Genomic DNA, 25,150 nt, shown 5'->3' with positions numbered 1-25,150 from the left:
CAGATGGCAGGCTGCTCCTTTCCTTTAAGCACCTCCTGTTGGAAGAGTGTGATCTGCAGGATTAGGTATATTTGACTTCTTGGGTCTCAACTGGTAGATATTTCTGGAGCAGATGCTTCCTTCTCCTTAGCGCGTCACATTCACAAGCGAAGTTTGTACATTTTCTTTTCTGTCACGCTTCCCATTCAATGTCCAGTTTTATCAACTTGAGGTAGAATATTTTATTCTGAACTATGACCTAAAAAATAATACAAATGCTTAAGTGCAAGGAACTCAAAGATAGTATTTGAATCCTTCAACTTCTCCCAATAAGATGTGTGTCAATCACAATCCTTTGGACAAGTCAGGGTTGAGTTAAATACACCTTCAAATCAGCAGAGTTTAATGTGGCACCCGTTAGCAAGGTGCTAGGAAGATAGAAAGATGGCAATATATAGTCTTTCTCAGTAGAGACTTTAAGATACACAAGTGGTTTAAACAAGTGTACCATATTTGTTGTGTAAGACAAGATAGAACTGCCACAGAGGTTCAGAGAGGTAGTTTAGACATTCATAATAAGAATGACACTTCCTATTTGCAACCCCACCAGCAGTGGAGGAGTGTTCCTCTTTCTCCACATCCTCGCCAACACCTGCTGTCTCCTGAATTTTTTTTTTTTTTTTGCTCTTTGCTTCTTTTTTTTTTTATTATTATTCGATATAATTTATTTACATTTCAAATGATTTCCCCTTTTCTAGCCCCCCCACTCCCCGAAGGTCCCGCAAGCCCCCTTCTCTTCCCCTATCCTCCCACCCACCCCTTCCCACTTCCCCGTTCTGGTTTTGCTGAATACTGTTTCACTGAGTCTTTCCAGAACCAAGGGCCACTCCTCCTTTCTTCTTGTACCTCATTTGATGTGTGGATTATGTTTTGGGTATTCCAGTTTTCTAGGTTAATATCCACTTATTAGTGAGTGCATACCATGATTCACCTTTTGAGTCTGGGTTACCTCACTTAGTATGATATTCTCTAGCTCCATCCATTTGCCTAAGAATTTCATGAATTCATTGTTTCTAATGGCTGAATAGTACTCCATTGTGTAGATATACCACATTTTTTGCATCCACTCTTCTGTTGAGGGATACCTGGGTTCTTTCCAGCATCTGGCAATTACAAATAGGGCTGCTATGAACATAGTAGAACATGTATCCTTATTACATGGTGGGGAGTCTTCTGGGTATATGCCCAGGAGTGGTATAGCAGGATCTTCTGGAAGTAAGGTGCCCAGTTTTCGGAGGAACCGCCAGACTGATTTCCAGAGTGGTTGTACCAATTTGCAACCCCACCAGCAGTGGAGGAGTGTTCCTCTTTCTCCACACCCTCTCCAACACCTGCTGTCTCCTGAATTTTTAATCTTAGCCATTCTGACTGGTGTAAGATGAAATCTTAGGGTTGTTTTGATTTGCATTTCCCTAATGACTAATGAAGTTGAGCATTTTTTAAGATGCTTCTCCGCCATCCGAAGTTCTTCAGGTGAGAATTCTTTGTTTAACTCTGTACCCCATTTTTTAATAGGGTTGTTTGGTTTTCTGGAGTCTAACTTCTTGAGTTCTTTATATATATTGGATATTAGCCCTCTATCTGATGTAGGATTGGTGAAGATCTTTTCCCAATTTGTTGGTTGCCGATTTGTCCTCTTGATGGTGTCCTTTGCCTTACAGAAACTTTGTAATTTTATGAGGTCCCATTTGTCAATTCTTGCTCTTAGAGCATACGCTATTGGTGTTCTGTTCAGAAACTTTCTCCCTGTACCGATGTCCTCAAGGGTCTTCCCCAGTTTTTTTTCTATTAGCTTCAGAGTGTCTGGCTTTATGTGGAGGTCCTTGATCCATTTGGATTTGAGCTTAGTACAAGGAGACAAGGATGGATCAATTCGCATTCTTCTGCATGCTGACCTCCAGTTGAACCAGCACCATTTGTTGAAAAGGCTATCTTTTTTCCATTGGATGTTTTCAGCCTCTTTGTCGAGGATCAAGTGGCCATAGGTGTGTGGGTTCATTTCTGGATCTTCAATCCTGTTCCATTGATCCTCCTGTCTGTCACTGTACCAATACCATGCAGTTTTTAACACTATTGCTCTGTAGTATTGCTTGAGGTCAGGGATACTGATTCCCCCAGATTTCCTTTTGTTGCTGAGAATAGTTTTAGCTATCCTGGGTTTTTTGTTGTTCCAGATGAATTTGATAATTGCTCTTTCTAGCTCTGTGAAGAATTGAGTTGGGATTTTGATGGGTATTGCATTGAATCTGTATAGTGCTTTAGGCAAAATGGCCATTTTAACTATATTGATTCTGCCGATCCATGAGCATGGGAGGTTTTCCCATTTTTTGAGGTCTTCTTCCATTTCCTTCTTCAGAGTCTTGAAGTTCTTGTCATACAGATCTTTCACATGTTTGGTAAGAGTCACCCCAAGATACTTTATACTGTTTGTGGCTATTGTGAAGGGGGTCATTTCCCTAATTTCTTTCTCAGCCTGCTTATCCTTTGAGTATAGGAAGGCCACTGATTTGCTGGAGTTGATTTTATAACCTGCCACTTTGCTGAAGTTGTTTATCAGCTGTAGGAGCTCTCTAGTGGAGTTCTTTGGGTCACTTAGATAGACGATATCTTAGCTATTTGACTGGTGTTAGGTGAAATCTCGGGGTTGTTTTGATTTCCTTAATGACTAATGAAGTCGAGCATTTTTAAGATGCTTCTCAGCCATCCGAAGTTCTTCAGGTGAAAATTCTTTGTTTAGCTCTGTATCCCATGTTTTAATAGGGTTATTTGGTTTTCTGGGGTCTAACTTCTTGAGTTCCTTGTATATATTGGATATTAGCCCTCTATCTGATGTAGGGTTGGTGAAGATCTTCTCCCAATTTGTTGGTTGCCAATTTGTCCTTTTTATGGTGTCCTTTAGTGCAACCACTCTGGAAATCAGTCTGGCGGTTCCTCAGAAAACTAGGCACATCACTGCCGGAGGATCCTGCTATACCACTCCTGGGCATATACCCAGAGGATTCCCCAGCAGGTAATAAGGATATGTGCTCCACTATGTTCATAGCAGCCCTATTTATAATACCCAGACCCTGGAAAGAACCCAGGTATCCCTCAACAGAAGAATGGATGCAAAAAATGTGGTATATATAAACAATGGAGTACTATTCAGCCATTAGAAACAATGAATTCATGAAATTCTTAGACAAATGGATGGAGCTGGAGAACATCATACTAAGTGAGGTAACCCAGTCTCAAAAGATCAATCATGGTATGCACTCACTAATAAGTGGATATTAGCCTAGAAAATTGGAATACCCAAAACCTAATCCACACATCAAAGGAGGTACAAGAAGAGCGGAGGAGTGGCCCTGGTTTTGGAAAGACTCAGTGTAGCAGTATAGGGCAAAACCAGAACAGGGAAGTGGGAAGGGGTGGATGGGAGAACAGGGGGAGGGGGGGTTATGTGACTTTCAGGGAGTGGGGGGCCAGAAAATGGGAAATCATTTGAAATGTAAATAAAAAATATATCGAATAAAAATAAAATAAAATGACACTTCCTATGGGAAATAGCTAGAGCACAGAAGAGTTGAGGTTAAAGACCATTTCTTATTTTTATTAGATATATTTTTTATTTACATTTCAAATGTTGTCCCCTTTCCTGGTTCCCCCCTCCCCCCAAAATCCCATAAGCCATCTTCCTTTCCCCAATAAACCCTCCCCTGCTTCCTTGTCCTGGTATTCCTCTACAATATGGATCAAGTCTTTCTAGGACCAAGAGCCTCTCCTCTCTTTGGTGTCTAACAAGACCATCCTCTGCTGCCTATGTGTCTGGAACCATGGGTAACTCCATGCATACTCTTTAGTTGATGATTTTGTCCCTGGGAGCTATAGGAATACTGGGTGACTCACATTGTTGGTCTTCCTGTGGTGCTGCAAACCCATTTCAAGATCAGACTTTTCAAATGATTAGGCTTTTATAGCAAAAAATAATGGAAGGGTGCCATGGAGATAAAGGGTGCGAAGGTGTACATTATGACTCAACAGTTAAGCTACATGAAGAAAATGGATTCTGAAGTTTTGAAGATCAAGACAACCATAGTCATCTAACTATGACTAAGAACTATGAACAAATTCATTTCTGATGATGACAGCCCATATTTTGTTTTAGCAAGATTAGTTTCTTGGGGAGAAGGGGAGAAGTTAATCATTACAGAGCTAAAGCACAGAAGGTAGTGATAGTAATTAAGAGGTTATTTCTAGAGTTCAGGAAGATAGCAAGAGTCTGAAATAGAACTGGCTCTTATTAAGTAAAAAGGAATGAATAGAGATGGCTATGATTTCTGCATTAAAAGCAGTGACGATTGTATCCTCTACAGAACATGAAAACTAAGACCTTATTAACGTTGCTAGAGATAGCAACTTAACAAATAACAGAATTCCCAGGAACCCCAGACTCAACTCATTCTTTTCCCATCTTTAATGAATTTCTAGAATTTTAAAATACATTACAAGCATTTTCTATTAGATATGTACAGAGATAGTTTGTACAGACTTTGTCTGGTGCTTTTACTCACTTTATGCATGAATAATTCTTGATTTGTGATGGGTCAATGTGGTTTGTCTCTTTTGCAGTTGTATTAGTCAGGGTTCTCTAGAGTACAAGGACTTATAGAATGAATCTCTCTGTTTATATGTAGTATAGGAGGGAGATTTATTAGAATGACTTACAAGCTGTAGTTCAACTAATCCAACAATGTCTGGCTATGAACAGAAAGTTCAAGAATTTGCTCAGGCATAAGGCTGATAGTCTCAGCTGGTCTTCAGTAGACACTAGAATCCTAAAGAAGTAGTCTCTAATGCCAGTGAATAAATGGACTTGCTACTGAGGTAGGAAAGAGCAGGCAAACAGGAAAAGCATCATTCTTCCATAGGCTTCTAGCAGAAGTGTGGCCCAGATTAAAGGTGTGTCTTCCCACCTCAAGATCTGGACTAAAGGTCATCTTTGAGGCTTTGGGGATCTTTAAGCCTACATCTATACCTCCATGTAAACTACATATCTAGAGCTGGCATTTTTATCTTTTAATAGGATAGAAGAGTTCATCTCTCTAAAAAGCAGTCAAGTCTGTAGGGCAGAGCCCACGTCTTGTTTTCACGTCTTATGCTGCTCGTTTCAGATCTCTCAGGGAGGGCCTGGTAATTTACTGCATTCCAGTGAACATCCACACATCCAAAACTACTTGGGGTAGCACAAATGGGTCTTGAAAGGTTTTTTTTAATGAAACAAAATTGGATCAAAATGGGAAGAATTAGGTGGCAAATATGATAAAAAAATATTGTAAGAAACATGAAACCCTCAAATAACTAAATAAATTCAAAATAAAATCACTGGGCCATCTCCCTAGCTCCAAATCACTGTATTTTATGTCTCACTTTCTATGATCATTCTTTTCTTCCTGCTCTAAATCAACAAAACAGTATGTTCTTCCTAATTTCCATTATTAATATTTCTTAAAATCCCCCTTAAGGTTATTTTTTACACGTAATTTTGAACAAATTTGGGGTGCACAGTGGTAGGTTCACAGTTTGGATCATGCACTACCCTCAGTAAGCCATGTCCTCTGGGGTCTTACAGAAATACAAACAATCACAGCTAGGACTTCAGTAGGTAGATTGGATATATCAGTAGGTAGATTATAGTGGGGTATCAGTAGAATTAAACATGCGGCTGTTGTTATGTCAAATTTTATTCCTTCCTCCTGAGTTGACAAACCACCTGTCACACTGGTTTGGGAACCTATGTCACACAAATAAAATAGCTTTTTAGCCCTCCACTTTGCTTACCTGCACCTTGGCTCATTATTTGGACAGCTTTCTCTCAAGCATCCTCCTATTCTTAAAGTAATTTATCAGGATGCATTTTTAGGCAATACAATTCTTTTCACAAGAGTAATCCTGATGTTAGCTAATAAAGTATTTCTTTTAATGTGATTTATGTGATTTATTTTCTAACATTTAATCTAGTTCACAAATATTTACTCAGATGTGAATAAGGTTTTCAGGTCACTGGTGACTCACCATCAATGGGGCCATAATAAAACTTGGATATTTTAGCTATAGTCAAGACAAGGCCAAAGCAGACAAAGGATATAGAATTAAAGACTAAGTGTTCTAACAGTCCAGTTTCAGATGGGCTTTATTTTTAAAATATCTAAGACAATGATTAGCACTTTCCCAATTCACCATTCAATTTAGAAATAGCTAGTTTTAAGTCAATGAAACCAAGTAGGCTATTTAAAAATATAATGAGGAACACCAAAGGTTATGTGTCTTCCTTTACACTTTGTTATTACTGTGTACTTTGCACTCAGAGTAAGAGCTGGTGACGTATAACACTATATTTTTACCATATGTAAACTCCATGTATTTCCTAAAAATATATATAAGAGAAATAGTAATGATGACTATTTAAGCAAAATGCACATATTTTTTCAAAAGGTAATGGGGAAGAAAGAGACACTTTCATCACTGATGCAGGGGTGGTAATTGCCAATGCTCTTGTAAATAATGCCTTATCTGAGTTTTTAATTAGTAACACTAATTAAAATCATAGGGTCATGAAAAAGGAGACATGAAAGAAAGAAGAAGAAGGAGATGATGATGAGGAGAAGGGCAGCCAGAGAGAGTGAACGTGATCCAAATGCATTATGTATATTATGAAATACAGAATTTTTTTTAAAAAAATGCATTAATAACAGTAAAAAAATGAGTACAACAGATGGCACACAAACACAGGACAAGGATGATGGAGAAATGGCTCAGCACGTGAAATCACTTGCTACTTTTCCTTAAGACCCAAGTTTGGTTCCCAGTATAGAGAAAAAGAACCACAAAACAGAGTGTCTATAGTCAATATGCCTCACTCTCATCTTTGAGACAGTTGTGGAGAGTGGAAAGGCTGACCGATGACAAGCAGCCTGCAGCAGAGGGGTCAGCCCAGGCACTGTAAAAGAAGCCCCTCCCCTGGTGGTAAGCTGACCTTGCCAACTGAGAACTACAGCCTGTGCAGCTCAGGTGGATCAACCTCTAATGTCACCTATCTCCCATGAGGCTCACTGGCTCTTCATCTGAAAACACTAATGCCATACAGACCTACTAGACATCCATGGAGCAACCCACAGCAGAGCGATTAATGCTCATCAAGTTTTGTGATTTGTTTTTGTTTTTGTAGCAAGAAGAGTCCTCCACCTGTGTGGATCTCAGTGCCCTGCTAGCCTCTTGCACTCCCGAAACACTTCAGAGATACCCACAGATAGAACATTAGCCACCCCAGGGAATATGAAGTAGGAGTTCTCGGAAGGTGGGAGATCCTGCTCAGCCCTTAGACTGAAGCTAAGTGTGGTCTGAGAAGAAGTACTGGCTCACAACCAAATGAAGGCAACTCTGGCAGACACCCGCATAAATCAGGACAGGAGAGTCCACAGATACAACTAGCCCAGTCCTTGTACCCCAACATTTGAATGCCAATCTTAGTTTCTGAGGATATAAAAAGAAATTGTTTCATTTTTCCTTACCTTTTCTTTGTACCCCCTGATTTCCAAACTTTTTTCTACTAAATATTATTAGTACTTCAAACATCACTTTTTTTGGATTTTAAAATTTTCTCTTAATACATTAACCTAATTTTAATATTTTTCATTATCAATCTTTATTCTTTTGGGGGGTTTTGTGGGGGTATCCCCATGTTGTTTTCTTTTTATTATTATTCTATTATACTTTTAACAGTATTTTATTTTGTTGGGGAAGAGGAGAGTTTTTTTCACTCACCATTCAATGTAACAGTTCACCATCAAAAGTCATGAAGACAGGGACTCAAGCAGGGCAGGAACATGGATCTGACACAGAGGCCATCAAAAATTGCTACTTACTCGCTGGTTCATCAAGGCTTGCTCAGCCTCCATTTTGTTGTTGTTGAACATAGATTCTTTCATCATAAAATATAAATGTTCAACATCCTTAGTCATCAGGGAAATGCAAATCAAAACAACCCTGAGATTCCACCTCATACCAATCAGAATGGCTAAGATCAAGAGCTCCATCAACAGTACATGCTGGCGAGGTTGTGGAGAAAGAGGAACACTCCTCCATTGCTGGTGGGATTGCAAACTGGTACAACCACTCTGGAAATAAAACTGGTAGTTCCTCAGAAAACTGGAAATAGTTCTACCTAAAGACGAAACTATACAATTTCTGGGCATATATCCAAAGAACCTCCACCTAATCACAAGGACACTTACTCCACTATGTTCAGAGCAGCTCTACTTATAATAGCCAGAAGCTAGAAACAGCCCAGATGCCCCTCAACTAAAGAATGAATACAGAAAATGTGGTATATTCGCACAATTGAATACTATTCAGCTATTAAAATCAAGGACATCATGAATTTTGCAGGCAAATGGATGGAACTAGAAAATATCATTCTGAGTGAGGTAACCAAGACCCAAATGGACATGTATGATATATAATCACTGATAAGTAGATATTAGCCAAAATATTGAAAAGACCCATGATACAACTCACAAGAAGAAGGAAAACAGAAGTGTGAATAGTTCAAACCCGATTAGAAAGGGAAACAAAATTATCATGGGAGGCAGAGGGAGGTAGGGACCTGAGTAGGAGAGAGGAGGAGTAAAAGGAGGGGCAGAATCAGGTATGGCAGAGACAGGAGAGAAGTCCAGAGTGTCAGGAGAATGAATCAAAATATGTAGCAGTGTGGGGTGGGATGGAGGCGGGGTGGAACCGTTAATCTCAGAGACCTAGGATGGGGAAGACTATCAGGACTCAAAGTGATGACATTAGCCAAAATGTCCAACATTAGAGAGAAGGAACCTGAAGCTACCAACTCCAGTAGATAGACATGGCCCCCAGTTGAGGGGACCACCACCCTATCTTCAAATTGTTTGGTCCAGAATTTTTCCCGTCTAAAGGAAATGCTGGGATGAAGATGGATCAGAGAATGAAAGAAAAGCCACCCAGTGTCCATGTGGAAGGATGGAGCATTCTTTGGGAACATGTCCAAGAGTGCTCCTGCTGGGACTTGAGGTAGATTGATTGCCAATTTTTTGAGGAACTGCCATATTAATTTCTATAATGGCTATACAAGTTTGCACTTCAACCAGCAACGGAGGAGTCTTCCCCATCCAGCATGAGCTGTTATTTGTGTTATTGATCTTAACCACTCTGACAGGTATAACATAGAAACGCAAAGTAGTTTGGATTTGCATTCTCCTATTGACTAAGAAGAGAGAGCATTTCTTTACATGTTTTCCAGCTATTTGAGATTCCTCTGTTGAGAATTTTCTGTTTAGATCTATACCCCACTTAAACTGGATTATTTGGTTGGTTAGTTGGTTTGGTTTTATTTTTGATATTTAGTTTCTTCAGTTCTTTATATTCTGGATAGTAGTCCTCTGTCAGATGTAGACTTAGGAAAAATCTTTTCCCATTCTGTAGGCTGCTGCTTTGTCTAACTGATAGTGTCCTCTGCCTTGCAGAAGATTTTCAGTTTCATGATGACCCATTTATTGTTAATCTTAGTGTCTGCTTCATTGGTATTCTAGTCAGAAAATCACCTAATGTGCCAATGAGTTCAAGGCTATTCCCCACTTTCTCATCTAGCAAGTTCAGTGGATTTTGGTTTGTGTTTAGGTCTTTGATCCACTTGGAATTGAATTTTGTGCAGGGTGATGTATTCCTCTACATGCAGAAATTCAGTATGGCCAGCAACATTTGTTGAAGATGCTGCCTTTTTCTAGTATGTATTTCTGGCTTCTTTATCAAAAAATCAGATGTCCATATGTGTTTGAGTTTATGTCTAGGTTTTTAACTCAATTCCATTGATCAATATGTCTGTTTTTATGCCAATACTCTATTATTAGTGTAGTTCTGTAGTACAACTTGAAGTCAGGAATGATGATGGCTCAAGCAGTTCTTTTATTGTTCAGGATTATTTTAGCTAGTCTGGGTTTTTCTTATTTCTCGATATGAAGTTAAGAATTGCTTTCAAGTTCTGTAAAGAATTGTTGTAATTGTGATGGAGATTGCATTGAATCTGTAGACTGCTCTAGGTAGGATGATCATCTTTCCTATGTTAAAACAGCAGCCCATGAACCTGGCAGACCTTTCCATCTTCTAATGCCTTCTTCAACTCCTTTCTTTAAAGACTTGAAGTTTTATCATACAAATATTTCTCTTGTTTAGTTAGAATTACCCCCGAGATATTTTATGTTATTTAAAGTTATCATGAAAGGTGTTATTTTCCTGATTTCTTTCTCTGCCCATTTGTCATTTGTATATAAGAGGGCTACTGACTTTTTAAAATTAATCTTGTATTCAGCTACTTCTCTAAAAGTGTTTATCAGTTGTTGGAGTTTCCTGGTGGAATTTTTAGGGTCACTTATGTATACTATCATACCATCTGCCAAAAGAAAATATATTTTGACTTGTTTCCAAATATACCTTCTCTGCTGGACCTCAATTTCTCAAACCAGAAATTGACCACATATTCAGACACAACAGATACAAGAAAATTCATATTCAGTCTCAACGAATACAAGAAAATTCAAATAATTCCCTGCAACCTATTAGTTGTCTTATGTCTAGCTAAAACTTCAAGTACTATATTGAATAGATATGGAGAGAATGCACAGCCTTGTTTTGTTCCTGATCTTAATGAAATTGCTTTGAGTTTCCCTGCATTTAATTTGTTATTGGTTATAGACTTGTCGTAAATTACATTTATTATATACAAGGAATATTCCTTGTATCCCTAATCTTTCCAAGACTTTTATCATGAAGGGGTGTTGGGTTTTGTTTTTATGCTCCACATTTCTTTCCTGGTTTTGTTAATTTGGCTATTATTTCTCTTTTAGTTGGTTGGGGTAAGGGTTTGTCTATCTTCTTTATTTTCTCAAAGAACCAACTTTTTGTTTCACTAACTTTGTATGATTCTTTTCCTTTCTATTTTATTGATTTCACATCCCAGTTTGATTACTTCTAGGCATCTATTCCTCTTGGGCGTGCTTTCCTTCCTTCCTTCCTTCCTTCCTTCCTTCTTTCCTTCCTTCTTTCTTTCTTTCTTTCTTTCTTTCTTTCTTTCTTTCTTTCTTTCTTTCTTTCTTTTATTTTTGTTCTAGAGACTGCAGGTGTGCTGTTAAGTTGCTAGTATGACATCTCTTCAATTTTTTTCTTGTAGGCAATTATTCCTATGAACTTCCTCATAGAACTACTTTCATTGCATCCCATAAATTTGGATATTCTGTATATTCATTTTCATTGAATTCTAGCCATCTATCTATGTTTCTGTCTTGACCCATTTTTGATTCAGTAGAGAGTTGCACACTTTTGATGAGTTTTAAGCTTTCTATTGTTTCTGTTTTTGTTGATATCCAACTTTAATCCAGGTAAGTCTGACAGAATGCAGGGAATTATTTAAATTTTCATGTCTCTGTTGAGACTTGCTTTGTGTCTGAGTCTGTGGTCAATTGCTGATATGAGAAAGTTCCATGAGTTCCCGAAAAGAAGATATATTTTGTGTTTGGGTGAAATGTTCTGCTCTTATTGTTATCGGTGGTGGTAGCGGGGTGTGTGTGTGTGTGTGTGTGTGTGTGTGTGTGTGTGTGTGTGTGTGTTTCCTTATTTTGGTTTTGCTGGTAAGATTATTTCCTTTCTTTCTATGGGTATAGTTAACCTCCTCAGTTGGAGTTTCTATAGGATAGGATTTGTGGATATATATTGTTTAAATTTGACTTTATTATGGAATATCTTGTTTTCTCCATCTATGGTAATTAAAATGTTTGTTGGATATAGTAGTCTGGACTGGCATCTATGGTCTTTTAGAATCTGTAGCACTTCAGTCTATACCCTTCTGGCTTTGAGAGTCTCAAATATATACCGTTGAGAAGTCAGGTATAATTCTTAACAGGTCTGTCTTTAAATGTTACTTAATCTTTTTCTCTTGCAACTTTTAATATTCTATGTTCTGTCTGTTTAGTGTTTTGATTATTATCTGGCAAGGGAACTTTCACTTCTGACCCAATTTATTTGGTGTTTGGTAAGCTTCTTGTATCTTTGTAGGCATGTCCTTCTTTAAGTTAGGAAAATTTTCTTCTTTGATTTTGTTGAAAATACTTTCTGCGCATTTGAACCTGAATGTGCCATCTTCTATAACCAGGCAAGGCTTCAACTAAAGGTATTGAGGCACCAAACAAGGCACAGTACCTCCAACCCTCAATTTGTTATGGCTATAGGATAGGGTGGGGACCAGAGCCATAATCACCAAGAGAGAGACCAGAGAAACGTTATCCAAGAACTGATGGGAGCAGATGCCGTCTCACAGACAAACATTAAGAATAGGTTAAGGAGTCCCGAAGAGGAGGGGAAGGAAAGATTGAAGAAATCAGATGGATCAAGGACACCACAAGAACACAGCCCTCAGAATAAACTGACTGAGACTAAATGGGCTCACAGAGATCAGGGAGCCTATGAGCCTGACCTAGGTCCTCTCTATATATAACTATGGTTGTGCAGCTTGGTATTTTTATTGAATTCTCAACAGTGTTAGCAGGGGCTGTCTCTGACTCTTTTGCCTCCTTTTGGAACCCATTTCCTCCCACTGGGTTGCCTCATCCAACCCTAATGTGAGAATATGTACTTGGTTGTATTGTAGCTTGTTATGCCATATTTGATCAATATCTCTGGACTACTCTTCTCTGAATGTAAGTGAAATAGAAAAGGATCTGAAAGAAAGGGGAGGTGGTGGAGAGAGCGTTGGGTGACATAAAACTATAGTCAGGATATAATATATGAGAAAAGAATAAATAAAAGGGAAAGAAATTAAAGTGTGGCCCACGGTAGACTCCTGACCATTCATCTGTTGTAGCACTGACTTTTCCCTAATATTTGCTGTGTTTAAGTATTTTCTAGTAGGCAATTGACAAATTTCTAAACCTCAAGATCTTATTTGTTACTTAGATCTCATGAAGGTTGTTAATTGATAAGAATACATTTTTTCTATTTTCTTTGGCTCAATTTTACTTCATATTAGAAACCTATTTTTCTGATATTTAGATGAAAGAAAACTAATCTGTCCACAAAGATGACTACTGCCTCAGATAAAGAACAAGTTACCACCTAGACAGCTGTGAAATTCCATTGTTGCACTCCACTTCTTCAGAGAACATTTAGGGAAATGAATGGAAATCTGCTTAAAAAGATGTACCTTATCACATATTTGACATTTGAAAAAAATATGCAAGTACATTGAAGTTTCAGTTCTTGTTTTTAAATAGACCAGAATTTTCAACAACAAAATATTGGTGAACAAAAAGCAAGGCTTAAAAAGAAAAAAAAATACCCATAAGAATACCATTGTGTAACATTTTAAAGTTAAGTTTTCTTTAGACTCTGAGAGAAAAGATCCTCTTTTTGCTTCATGATTTTCTACAAAGATGTTGTATTTAAATGTAGTAGAACTGACCCACTAAATATTTTGTACATTTAATTAATTTTAAATACAATTTTAATACATTTCTTCTTTAAATTATTTTATCTATGTATATTTCAAATGTTCTCCTCACCCCATCCCCCATCCCCTTTGCCTCTAAGAGGGTGCTCTCCCACCCACCCACTCCCATCTCACCCCTCTAGCATTTGCCTTCTCTGAAGCATCAAGCATCCACGGGACGAAGTGTCTCCCTTCCCAATGATGTCAGATAAGTCAGTCCTCTGCTACATATGCAGCTGAAGGCATGGACCCACCCATGTATACTCTTTGGATGGTGGCATAGTCCCTGGGAACTCTGAGGGGTCTGGTTAGTTGATACTGTTGTTCTTCCTATGGGGTTACAATTTTCTTCCGCTCCTTCAGTCCTTCCCCTAACTCTCCCATTGGGGTCCCCGGACCCAGGCCAATGGTTGACTATATCTGTATCTGTCTTAGTCAGGTGCTGCCAGAGCCTCTCAGAAGACAACCACACTAGGCTCCTATCTGCAAGCACATCTAGGCATCAGCAATAGTGTCAGAGTTTGTTGTCTGTAGATAGCAAGGTGGGATGGTTTCTGGGTGGCCTTTCCTTAAGTCTCTGCTCCATTTTTTTGTCCCTGCATTTCCTTTAGACAGGAACAATTTTGGGTTAAAAATTTTGAGGTGGGTAGAGGCCCATCCATGTTCTATATACTGGAGTTGATCTCTTCAGGTTCCATCTCCCTGCTGTTGGGCATTTCAGCCAATGTCATCCCCACTGAAATCTTGGAGCCTCAAGCATCCCTGGTATCTGGGACTTTCTAGTGGTTCTTCCCTGTCCCCACACCCCACTGCTACATATTTCTATTCATTCTCTTGGCTTTCTGGACTTCTCTCCTGTCTCCTCCTATACCTGATCTTATTCTCCCCCTTTTCCCTTCCCTTCACCTCTCCCACACATCTCCTTCACTCCCTCAGCCTCCCTTGATTATTTTGTTTCCCATCCTAAGTGGGATTGAAGCATCAACACTTAGATCTTCCTTCTTGTTGAGCATTATATGATCTATGAGTTGTATCATGGATATTCTGAGTTTTGGAGCTAATATCCACTTATCAGTGAGTTCATACCATATATGTCCTTTGGGGTCTGAGTTACCTCACTCAGAATACTTTATAGTTCCATCCATTTGCCTGAAAAATTCATGAAGTCCTCATTTTTAATAACTGCATAGAATTCCACTGTGTAAATATACCACATTTTCTGCATTCATTCTGCCATTGAGGGACATCTGGGTTGTTTCCAGCTTCTCGATATTACAAATAAGGGTGCTATGAACATAGTGGAGCATATGTCCTTGTAATAAGGTGGAGCATCTTTTCCGTACATGCCAAGGACTGGTATATCTGGGTCTTCAGGTAGAATTATTTCCAATTTTCTTAGGAACTGCCAGATTGATTTGCAAAGTTGTTGTACCAGCTTGAAATCCCTCCAGCAATGGAGCAGTATTCCTCTTTACATCCTTACCATCATCTGCAGTCACCTGAGTTTTTTATCTTAGTCATTCTGATTGGTGTAAAATGCAATCGTTTTGATTTGCATTTCCCTGAGGACCAAGAACTTTGAACATTTCTTTAGGTGCTTCTCAGCCACTCAAGATTCCTCGACTGAGAATTCTTTGTTTAGTTCTGTATACTATTTTTAATTGGGCTATTTGGTTTCTGGAGTCTTAACTCCGTGAGGTCTTTGTATATTTTGGATATTAGTCCTCTATCAGATATAGGATTGGTAAATATCTTTTCCCAATCTGTAGGTTGCCATTTTTTCCTAGGCTGACAGGGTCCTTTGGCTTACAGAATATTTTCAGTTTTGTGAGATCCCATTTGTCAATTGATGATCTTGGAGCCTGAGCCATTGGTGTTCTGTTCAGGAAATTTTCCCTGTGCCGATACGTTCTAGGCTCTTCCCCAGTTTCTGTTCTATTAGATTCACCATATCTGGTTTTATGCTGAGGTCCTTGGTCCACTTGAACTTGAGCTTTGTACAAGGAGATAAAAATGGATCAATTTGCATTCTTCTACATGCTGACTGCCATTTTTACCAGCACCATTTGTTGAAGATGCTTTATTTTTTCCACTGTATGTTTTTGGCTTTTTTGTCAAGGATCAAATATGCATAAGTGTGTGGGTTTATTTCTGCAGCTTTGATTCTATTCCATTGATCAACCTGTCTGTCTCTGTACCAATACAATGCAGTTTTTATCACCAATGCTCTATAGTACAGCTTCAGGTCAGGGATGGTGATTCCTCCAGAAGTTCTTTCATTGTTGAGAATTGCTTTTTTTTATTCCATATGAAATTTAGAATTGATCTTTCTATCTCTGGGAAGAATTGAGTTAGAATTTTGATGGGGGTTGCATTGAACTACTTTTGGCAAGATGGCTATTTTTACTATGTTAATCCTACTAATCCATGAGCATGGGAGATCTCTCCATCTTCTGGAATTTCTTTCTTCAGAGACTTGAAGTTCTTGTCATAGAGACCTTTCACTTACTTGGTTAGAGTGACACCAAGATATTTTATATTATTTGTGAATTGTTAAGAGTGTTATTTCCCTAATTTCTTTCTCAACCCATTTATTCTCTGTGTAGAAGAAGACTACTGATTTTTTAGTTAACTTCATATTCAGCCATTTTGCTGAAGCTGTTTATTAGCTGTAGGAGTTCTCTGGTAGAATTTTTGGATCTCTTATGTATACTATCATAACATCCACAAACAGTGATATCTCGACTTCTTCCTTTCCAATTTGTATCCCTTTGATCTCCTTTAGTTGTCTAATTGCTCTAGCTAGAACTTCAAGTGCTATACTGAGTAAATAGGGAGACTGGCCAGCTTGTCTAGTCCCTGATTTTAGTGGAATTGCTTCAAGTTTCTCACCATTTAATTTTATATTGGCTGTTGGTTTGCTGTATATTCCTTTTTTTTATGTTTAGGTATGTGCCTTGAATTCCTGATCTCTCCAAGGCTTTTAACATAAAGAGATGTTATATTTTGTCAAAGGCTTTTTCAGCATCTAGTGAGATGATCATGTGATTTTTTTCATTGAGTTTGTTCACATAGTGGATTTCATTGATGGGTTTCCATATATTAAACCATCCCTGCATCTCTGGGATGAAGCCTAATGATTGTGTGAATGGTTATTTTGATGTGTTCTTGGATTCAGTTTGAAAGAATTTTATTGAGTATTTTTACATCAATATTCATAAGCAAAATTGGTCTGAAGTTCTCTTTCTTTCTTGGGTCTTTGAGTGGTTTATGGATCAGCATAACTGTGACTTCCTAGAACGAATTAGGTAGTGTTACTACCGTTTCAATTTTCTGAAATTAAATCTTCTTTGAAGGTCTGATAGAACTCTGAACTAAAACCATCTGGCCCTGGTCTTTTTTTGGTTGGGAGACTTTTAATGACTGCTTCTATTTCCATAGGGGTTATGAAACTGTTTAGATGGTTTATCTGGTTCTGACTTAACTTTTGTACATAGTATCTTTCTAGAAAATGATCCTTTTCATTTAGATATTCCAGGTTTTTTGAGTGTAGGCTTTTGTAGTAGAATCTGATGATTGTTTTAAATAGCCTCAATTTCTATTGTTATATATCCCTTTTCATTTCTGACTTTGTTAATTTGGATGCTGTCTGTTACTTTAGCTCACAGTTTAAATCTTATTGGTTTTCTCAAAGAAAAAAACTTTTAGTTTTGTTGATTCTTTGGCTTTTTCTCTGTGATTCTAATTGGTTGATTTCAGCAGTGAGTTTGAGTATTTCCTGCCATCTACCCCTCTTGTGTGTGTTTCTTTCTTTTTTTTTTAATTTATTGATATATTTATTTACATTTCAAATGATTTCCCCTTTTCTGGACCCCCACTCCCTGAAAGTCCTATCAGTCCCCTTCCCTCCCCCTGTTTTCCCACCCAACCCTTCCCACTTCCCTGTTCTGATTTTGTTCTATACTGCTTCACTGAGTCTTTCCAGAACAAGGGGCCACTCCTCCTTTCTTCTTGTACCTCATTTGATGTGTGGATTATGTTTTGGGTATTCCAGTTTTCTAGGTTAATATCCACTTATTAGTGAGTGCATACCATGATTCATCTTTGGAGTCTGGGTTACCTCACTTAGTATGATGTTCTCCAGCTCCATCCATTTGCCTAAGAATTTCATGAATTCATTGTTTCTAATGGCTGAATAGTACTCCATTGTGTAGATATACCACATTTTTTGCATCCACTCTTCTGTTGAGGGATACCTGGGTTCTTTCCAGCTTCTGGCAATTATAAATAGGGCTGCTATGAACATAGTAGAACATGTATCCTTATTACATGCTGGGGAATCTTTTGGGTATATGCCCAGGAGTGGTATAGCAGGATCTTCTGGAAGTGAGGTGCCCAGTTTTCGGAGGAACCGCCAGACTGATTTCCAGAGTGGTTGTACCAATTTGCAACCCCACCAGCAGTGGAGGAGTGTTCCTCTTTCTCCACACCCTCTCCAACACCTGCTGTCTACTGAATTTTTAATCTTAGCCATTCTGACTGGTGTAAGGTGAAATCTTAGGGTTGTTTCCCTCCTTGTGGGAGCTCCTCCAAAAAGCCACTTCTTGATGTCTGAGAGTGAGGGTCTGGCTTTTCTGGCAGGGGTCTTGGCCTTGGACACACCTTTTTAATGCAGTGTCCTCACTTTCCCTCTCTGGACAGCAAGGAATTTACACTCAGGCTTATATCCTCTCTGCTTCATGGATACCATCTTCCCTTGGGACTTGGCTAGTGTTTTCTTCTATAAGTGCCTCTTGGGTGGTGATTCGTCATCCTCAGAGTCTTCTGATGATTCATCTTCATCTTCATCCTCAGAGCCATCTGACTCTTCCTTTGGAAATAGAACTCTTGGGCTGTGGTAATAGAGGAAGCAAACCGGGAAGGTGCTGCTGAAGCCCTTCCCAGAGATCTGCTCCAGCTGCCCATTCTTCTCACATTTCTGAAGTTTTTTTTTTTCAGCAAATTCATTTGATAGTTAGAATTGGTCCCTGGGTGGTTCTCCAGGTCATACTTCTTCAGAGCAGTTGTGGAGCAGGTCTTTGGCTCATTCATGGTAGCAATGGCAGACAAGATTTCATATTCCATTAGCCTTCCATCAAGCAGGGGTTTCTTTCCTGATTTCTTCAGCTGGAATATCCCCAAAGCACCTTTGTCAGTTATCTGCTCTAACTGGCCTCTCTCTACTGCTCTCTGCAGAGCATTCTTCCACAACAGGAGCCTGATGACCACTCTGAGCATAGGATAATACTGAGACACATATTTCCTGATGAGACTATAGAAAACTACTTTAAGTTCACAGAGTTAAGTAAAAGTCAATGGAAGAACATCTTCCAGTTTTTCTTGTGGTTCTGGATCCACTGCAGAACCCTTCTTCTTTCTGTTTTTGGATTTCTGAGGTGTTTTTGGTTTCTGGACCACCACAAAACTGCCAGATGCACCTTTTCCTTTTACCTGTTTGATGACTCCTCTGTTTAACTCTCTTTTCAGTACTTACTTAAAGAGATAGCCTCTTCTCTCCAGATACAGAGAAGGGTACTTATGAATGATGTACTTTTGAATAGCAACCACTAATGCATCACTTTTCTGGAAGCGTATCTTAATAATTTCAGTTAAGATTGGATCCATCATGGGCAATGGGGAGGAAGCCATTAGTGTTTGTTCTGGGTCCTAGCTAGCTGGCTGTCAGAGAGAGTAGCCCAGGCAAAGATCATTTTTTTTGTTTTGTTTTGTTTTGTTTTTCACTTTATTCTCCTTTTCTTTAGACTGATCCTTCCCATCTTCATTTGTTTCCTCAGCAGACTTGTTCTCTTCATTCTCTCTGCTCTCAGGGTCCCCCTTGGGCACTTACTTACTACCTTACTGAATGTAGGGGGGGGTGTTCTCATTATCATGCTCTTCTACAGTAGAGATAGAGTCCTCTGAACTTCCATTTGGGTCTGATTTTTCTTTCTCCCCTTCAGCAAGTTTGCTTTGGGTGGAGTTTCCTGGGTAGAATTTACAACTCTTCTGCTCTCTCACCTAACTTGTCCCTGTGCATCAGCTGAGCTCCTATTAGAAGTAGGAGTGCCTTAGGATGGATGAGCTCACCTTGAGACATATCAGTTGCCACTCAAAATAATTTATAGGCCTGAATACTGGTGAAACACTGAAGCCTCTGCTGTTAATCACAAGGGGTTTTTCCTAATGGCTTCAGTGTGGTGAAGGATCAACCTCTGAGCTCTGGCACCTATGTTCTACTTGGCTTGCCATGTTACAGAGGACTACCGCCAAGACTGCTGTCCTCCAGGCTAGGCACCAAGCTCTATCACCCCTAGACGTTTTCTTCTATGATTGTGTTGAAAATGTTTTCTGGCCCTTAGAATTGGCAATCTTCACTCTCTTTTATTCCTATTATTCTTAGGTTTGATCTTTTCTTGTGTCCTGAATTTCCTGGATGTTTCGGGTTAGGAACTTTTGCACTTTGTATTTTCTTTGACTATTATATCAGTGTTTTCTATGGTATCTTCTATGCCTGAGTTTCTCTCTTCTATCTCTTGTATTCTGTTTGTGATGCTTGCTTCTGCAACTCATGTTCACTTTCCTAGGTTTTCCATCTACAGGGTTGCCTCCATTTGTAATTTCTTTATTGTTTCTATTTCCATTTTTAGGTCCTGGATGTTTTTGTTTAATTCCTTCATGTGTTTAATTGTGTTCTCCTGTATTTCTTTAAGGGTATTATTTACATCTTCCTTGAGGTCCTCTATCATCTTCATGAGATGGGATTTTAGGTCAGAATCTTGCTCCTTATTACTTGCTAGTACGTCTCTCAGCATGCTCCAAGTAGAAAAAAATAGCAGGAGCTGTGTCTTTACCTCCATTCTTACTATACCAGTTTTTAAAGTCTATTCTTTTTGTATCCCATGTTTCTACATCTAAAATTCCCTGGTCTGGGAACCAGGGACTATGTATACAGCTGGAGAAAATAAGTCAGCTTAAGTGTATGCTTAATAATGTTATCTAACAATAATTTATATTTTCGAGCATGTATAATAATATATCATGTAATATAGTATAATATAATAATATGTTAACAATAATATGTTCAAAAGTATCTGTTTAATAAATATTAGCCATCTTCAAGACCACAGGGTTAACTGAGGAGGGCCAAATGTGGAGCTGGGGATTAGGGTCAGTGCTAATAGTAGCCAGTGGAGGCCACTACTGGTAGAGCTAATAGAGGACTGGTTCAGAAAGCAGACTGGGAAATTGGAGGAGGAGTGGGGAGGGACTCCTGAGGATGACAGCCAGTAACTAGAGTTACTCAGCTGATTTTCCTCCGAGGAAATAGAGCTTGATTTACTGGGACTGGTTCTCTGTGTGACAGGTGAGAAACTGTCTTTAAATTCTTTGGGGACTGACAAGAAGGAGAAGAGAAAATGGAGGGTGGAATCATGCATATACATACACACACAAAGAGAGACACATTGAGTCAATAAAGCAAGACAAGCTCCAACAATTTCACACATAGAGAGACAGACAGACATAGTGGATGAATAGAGCAGACTCCAATAAGCAGCTCCAACCATTTTACATACATACATATATACACACATACATATTGGTGGATGGAGCAAACTCAAATAAGTAGGCTCCAACACCTTTTGTTTGCCTCCCACAGCTTACATATCCCAGCAAAAATTTTTCAAGTGGGATAGAATTATAATGTGACTACATTCTATTTTTCTTTTAATAAATGACTGTGAAAAAACAGTGTGTTCTCCAATACCTTCACATGAAAAAAAAATTATATAGTACAGGCTAAAAAAAAAGTTATTCCCAAGAACCCAAGTACATTTATAACTAAGCAATTTGTTATAGATTAACAAATTGTGAGCAAGAGAGGTACTTTTCTCAACCAGTTTTTCTTTCTTTTTTTTTAATTTATTTTTTTCTTTTTTTTATTTCATTCGATATATTTTTATTTACATTTCAAATGATTTCCCCTTTTCTGGTCCCCCACTCCCCGAAAGTCACATAAGCCCCCTTCCCTCCCCCTATTCTCCCACCCCTTCCCACTTCCCTGTTCTGGTTTTGCCTTATACTGGTACACTGAGTCTTTCCAGAACCAGGGGCCACTCCTCCGTTCTTCTTGTACCTCATTTGATGTGTTTTTTTCTTTTTTTTTAATGTTTTTTTTTTTTTTGGTTTTTTTTTTTTTTTTTCTGAGACAGGGTTTCTCTGTATAGCCCTGGATGTCCTGGAATTCACTCTGTAGACCAGGCTGGCCTCAAACTCAGATATCCACATGCCTCTGCCTCCCAGAGTGCTGGGATTACAGGCGTGCACCACCACCGCCCAGCTCAACCAGTTTTTCTAACTGGAAGGCAACAATTTGTGGTTACAAAGAAAGGGTCAATTGCTTTATTATTTATCTATAATAGTAATCTTTTAAGAATCTTAAAAGAATCACAAGATTAAACTTTTATATAAAAACAACCCATCATTTCTACTTTAAATCCTCAGAATACTCATCCACTTATCAGCAATTTTTATTAAATTATATCAGAAAGTTGAGGGCAAAAATGGGTATGAGAAATTCATTACCTTCTGGGGGTCGTTTGCCCTGCAGACTGCCCAGAACTTGCAGGGGCACACCTTGCCATCATGGCTACTGGAGACAGCCAGCTAGAAGACATAGCCTGAAGCTAACATCACTTGGGCCTAAGCCTGTCAGGCTTTTACCTGGACTCGGGGCCTAGGAAGCTTGGTGGGCTCTTTGTGCACCAACCCGGTTGGGGGATCTTTTGCCCTGCAGAGGGATCAGCACTTGGAAAAGGTCCCTGTAGCATCCGCCATCATCACTCCCTGAAGGAGCAGACAGGCAGCACCAGGTTCACAGAGACAACTTGGGGCAGGACACACTAGGGCTCCAAGGGCACCCAAGAAGGGGGCAGCACATCAGCAATCTGTGCCAGGGGAAACCCAGTCATCCAGAGGTGCTGAAATATCCTTACATGCTCACAGGAGGTTCAAACACCAGCCAGGGGCAACAAGACCAACTAATGCCAGAGATAACCAGATGGCAAAAGGCAAAGGCAGAAACATTACTAACAGAAATCTAGGCAATATGGCAGCATCTGAACCCAATTCTCCAACAACAGCAAGTCCTGGATACACCAACACACCAGAAAAACAAGATTGGGATTTAAAATCACTGGTCATGATGCTGCTAGAGGAACACAAAAAGGACATAAAGAAATCTCTTAAAGAAATACAGGAGAACATGAATAAGTTAGAAGCTCTTACAATGGAAACACAAAAATCACTTAAAGAAATTCAGGAGAATATGGATCAACCGATAGAGGCCAATAAAGAGGAAATAAAAAAAAATCACCTAAAGAAATGCAAGAGAAATTGAGTCAACAAGCAGAAGTCATGAAAAAGGAAACACAAAAATCTCTTAAAGAATTACAGGAAAACACAAACAAGTGAAGGAATTGAGCAAAACCATCCTGGATCTAAAAACAGAAGTAGAAACAACTACGAAATCACAAAGGGAGACAACTTTGGAGAAAAAAAACCTTGGGAAGAAATCAAGGGCCATAGATCCAAATATCAACAACAGAATACAAGATATAGAAGAAGGAATCTCAGATGCCAAAGAAACCATAGAAACCATTGACTCAACGGTCAAAGAAAATGTAAATTGCAAAAAGCTGGTAACCCAAAACATCTAGGAAATCCAGGACACAATGAGAAGACCAAACTTAAGGATTATAGGTATAGATAGGAGTGAAGATTTACAACTTAAAGGGCCAGCAAATATCTTCAACAAAATTATGGAAGAAAACTTCCCTAACCTAAAGAGAGAGATGCCCATGAATATACAAGAAGCCAACAAAACTCCAAATAGATTGGACCAGAGCAGAAATACCTCCTATCACATAATAATCAAAACCCCAAATATACTAAGCAAAGAAAAAAATATTAAAGGCAGTAAGAGAAAAAGGCCAACTAACATATGAAGGAAGACCCATCAGAATTACCCCAGACTTCTCACCAGAGATCATGAAAGCTAGAAGATCCTGGGTGGATCTCATGCAGACTCTAAGAGAACACAAATGTCAGCCAAGACTACTCTACCCAGCAAAACTCTCAATCACCATAGATGGAGAAACCAAGATATTCCATGACAAAACCAAATTTACACAATATCTTTCCACAAACCCAGTCCTAAAAAGAATAACAGGAGGAAAACTCCAATACAAGAAGGGAAACAACACCCTGGAAAAAAGCAAGATAGTAACCTTCTTTCATCAAACACAAAAGAAGATAACTACTCAAATATAAAAATAACATCAAAAATGACAGGATCAAAAACTAAACAGGGACACAGTGAAACTAATTGAAGCTTTAAACCAATTGGATTTAACAGATATATATAGAGAGAGAACATTTCATCCTAAAGCAAAAGAATATACCTTTTCCTCAGCACCTCATGGTACATTCTCCAAAATCGATCATATAATCGACAGGAAGTAATGCTCACTATTCCTTAATATCTCTTAGCATCAATGGACTCAATTCCCCAATAAAAAGACATAGACTAACAGACTGGATAAGGAAACAGGACCCTATATTTTGCTGCATACAGGAAACACACCTCAGTGTCATAGACAAACACTACCTTAGAGTAAAAAGCTGGAAGACAATTTTACAAGGAAATGGTCTCAGAAAACGAGCCGGAGTAGCCATTCTAATATCAGATAAAATTGACGTTCAACCTAATGTCATCCAAAGAGACACGGAAGGACACTTCTTACTGGTCAAAGGAAAAATCCACCAAGAAGAACTCTCAATTCTGAACATCTATGCTCCAAAATCAATCATAAAAGAACTTTACTAAAGCTCAAAGCACACATTGAGCTAACACCTAACACAATAATTGTGGGTGACTTCAACATTCCACTCTCCTCAATGGATCAATCAGGAAAACAGAAACTAAACAGGGACACAGTGAAACTAATTGAAGCTTTAGACCAATTGGATTTAACAGATATATATAGAGAGAGAACATTTCATCCTAAAGCAAAAGAATATACCTTTTTCTCAGCACCTCGTGGTACGTTCTCCAAAATCGATCATATAATTGGTCACAAGACAGATCTCAACAAATATAAGAAGATCGAAATAATCCCATGCCTCCTACCAGATCACTATGGAGTAAGAGTGGTTTTCAATAGCAACAAAAATGACAGAAATTTCACATACACATGGAGGCTGAACAATACTCTACTCAATGATACCTTGGTCAAAGAAGAAATAAAGAAAGAAATCAAAGACTTTTTAGAACTTAATGAAAATTAAGACACAACATACCCAAATCTATGGGACACAATGAAAGCAGGGCTAAGAGAAAAACTCATAGCCCTGAGTACCTCCAAAAAGAAACGAGAGAGCATACACTAGCAGCTGAACGACACACCTGAAAGCCCTGGAACCAAAAGAATATAATTCACCCAGGAGGAGTAGAAGACAGGAAATCATCAAACT

At 38.7% G+C, this 25,150-nt stretch overlaps 1 pseudogene; it reads right to left on the bottom strand.

The window, feature by feature from the left end:
- The window catches only part of LOC127683718 (heterochromatin protein 1-binding protein 3-like), a 48,119-nt pseudogene extending 25,859 nt beyond the window's left edge, over positions 1-22,260 (bottom strand).
- Between the last annotated feature and the right edge of the window lie 2,890 nt (positions 22,261-25,150).

Source organism: Apodemus sylvaticus, chromosome 4, assembly GCF_947179515.1.
Source record: "Apodemus sylvaticus chromosome 4, mApoSyl1.1, whole genome shotgun sequence".
NCBI classification, from domain to species: domain Eukaryota; kingdom Metazoa; phylum Chordata; class Mammalia; order Rodentia; family Muridae; genus Apodemus; species Apodemus sylvaticus.
The sequence above is the reverse complement of the archived record's forward strand: the minus strand, read 5'-3'. Positions and strand labels throughout refer to the sequence as shown.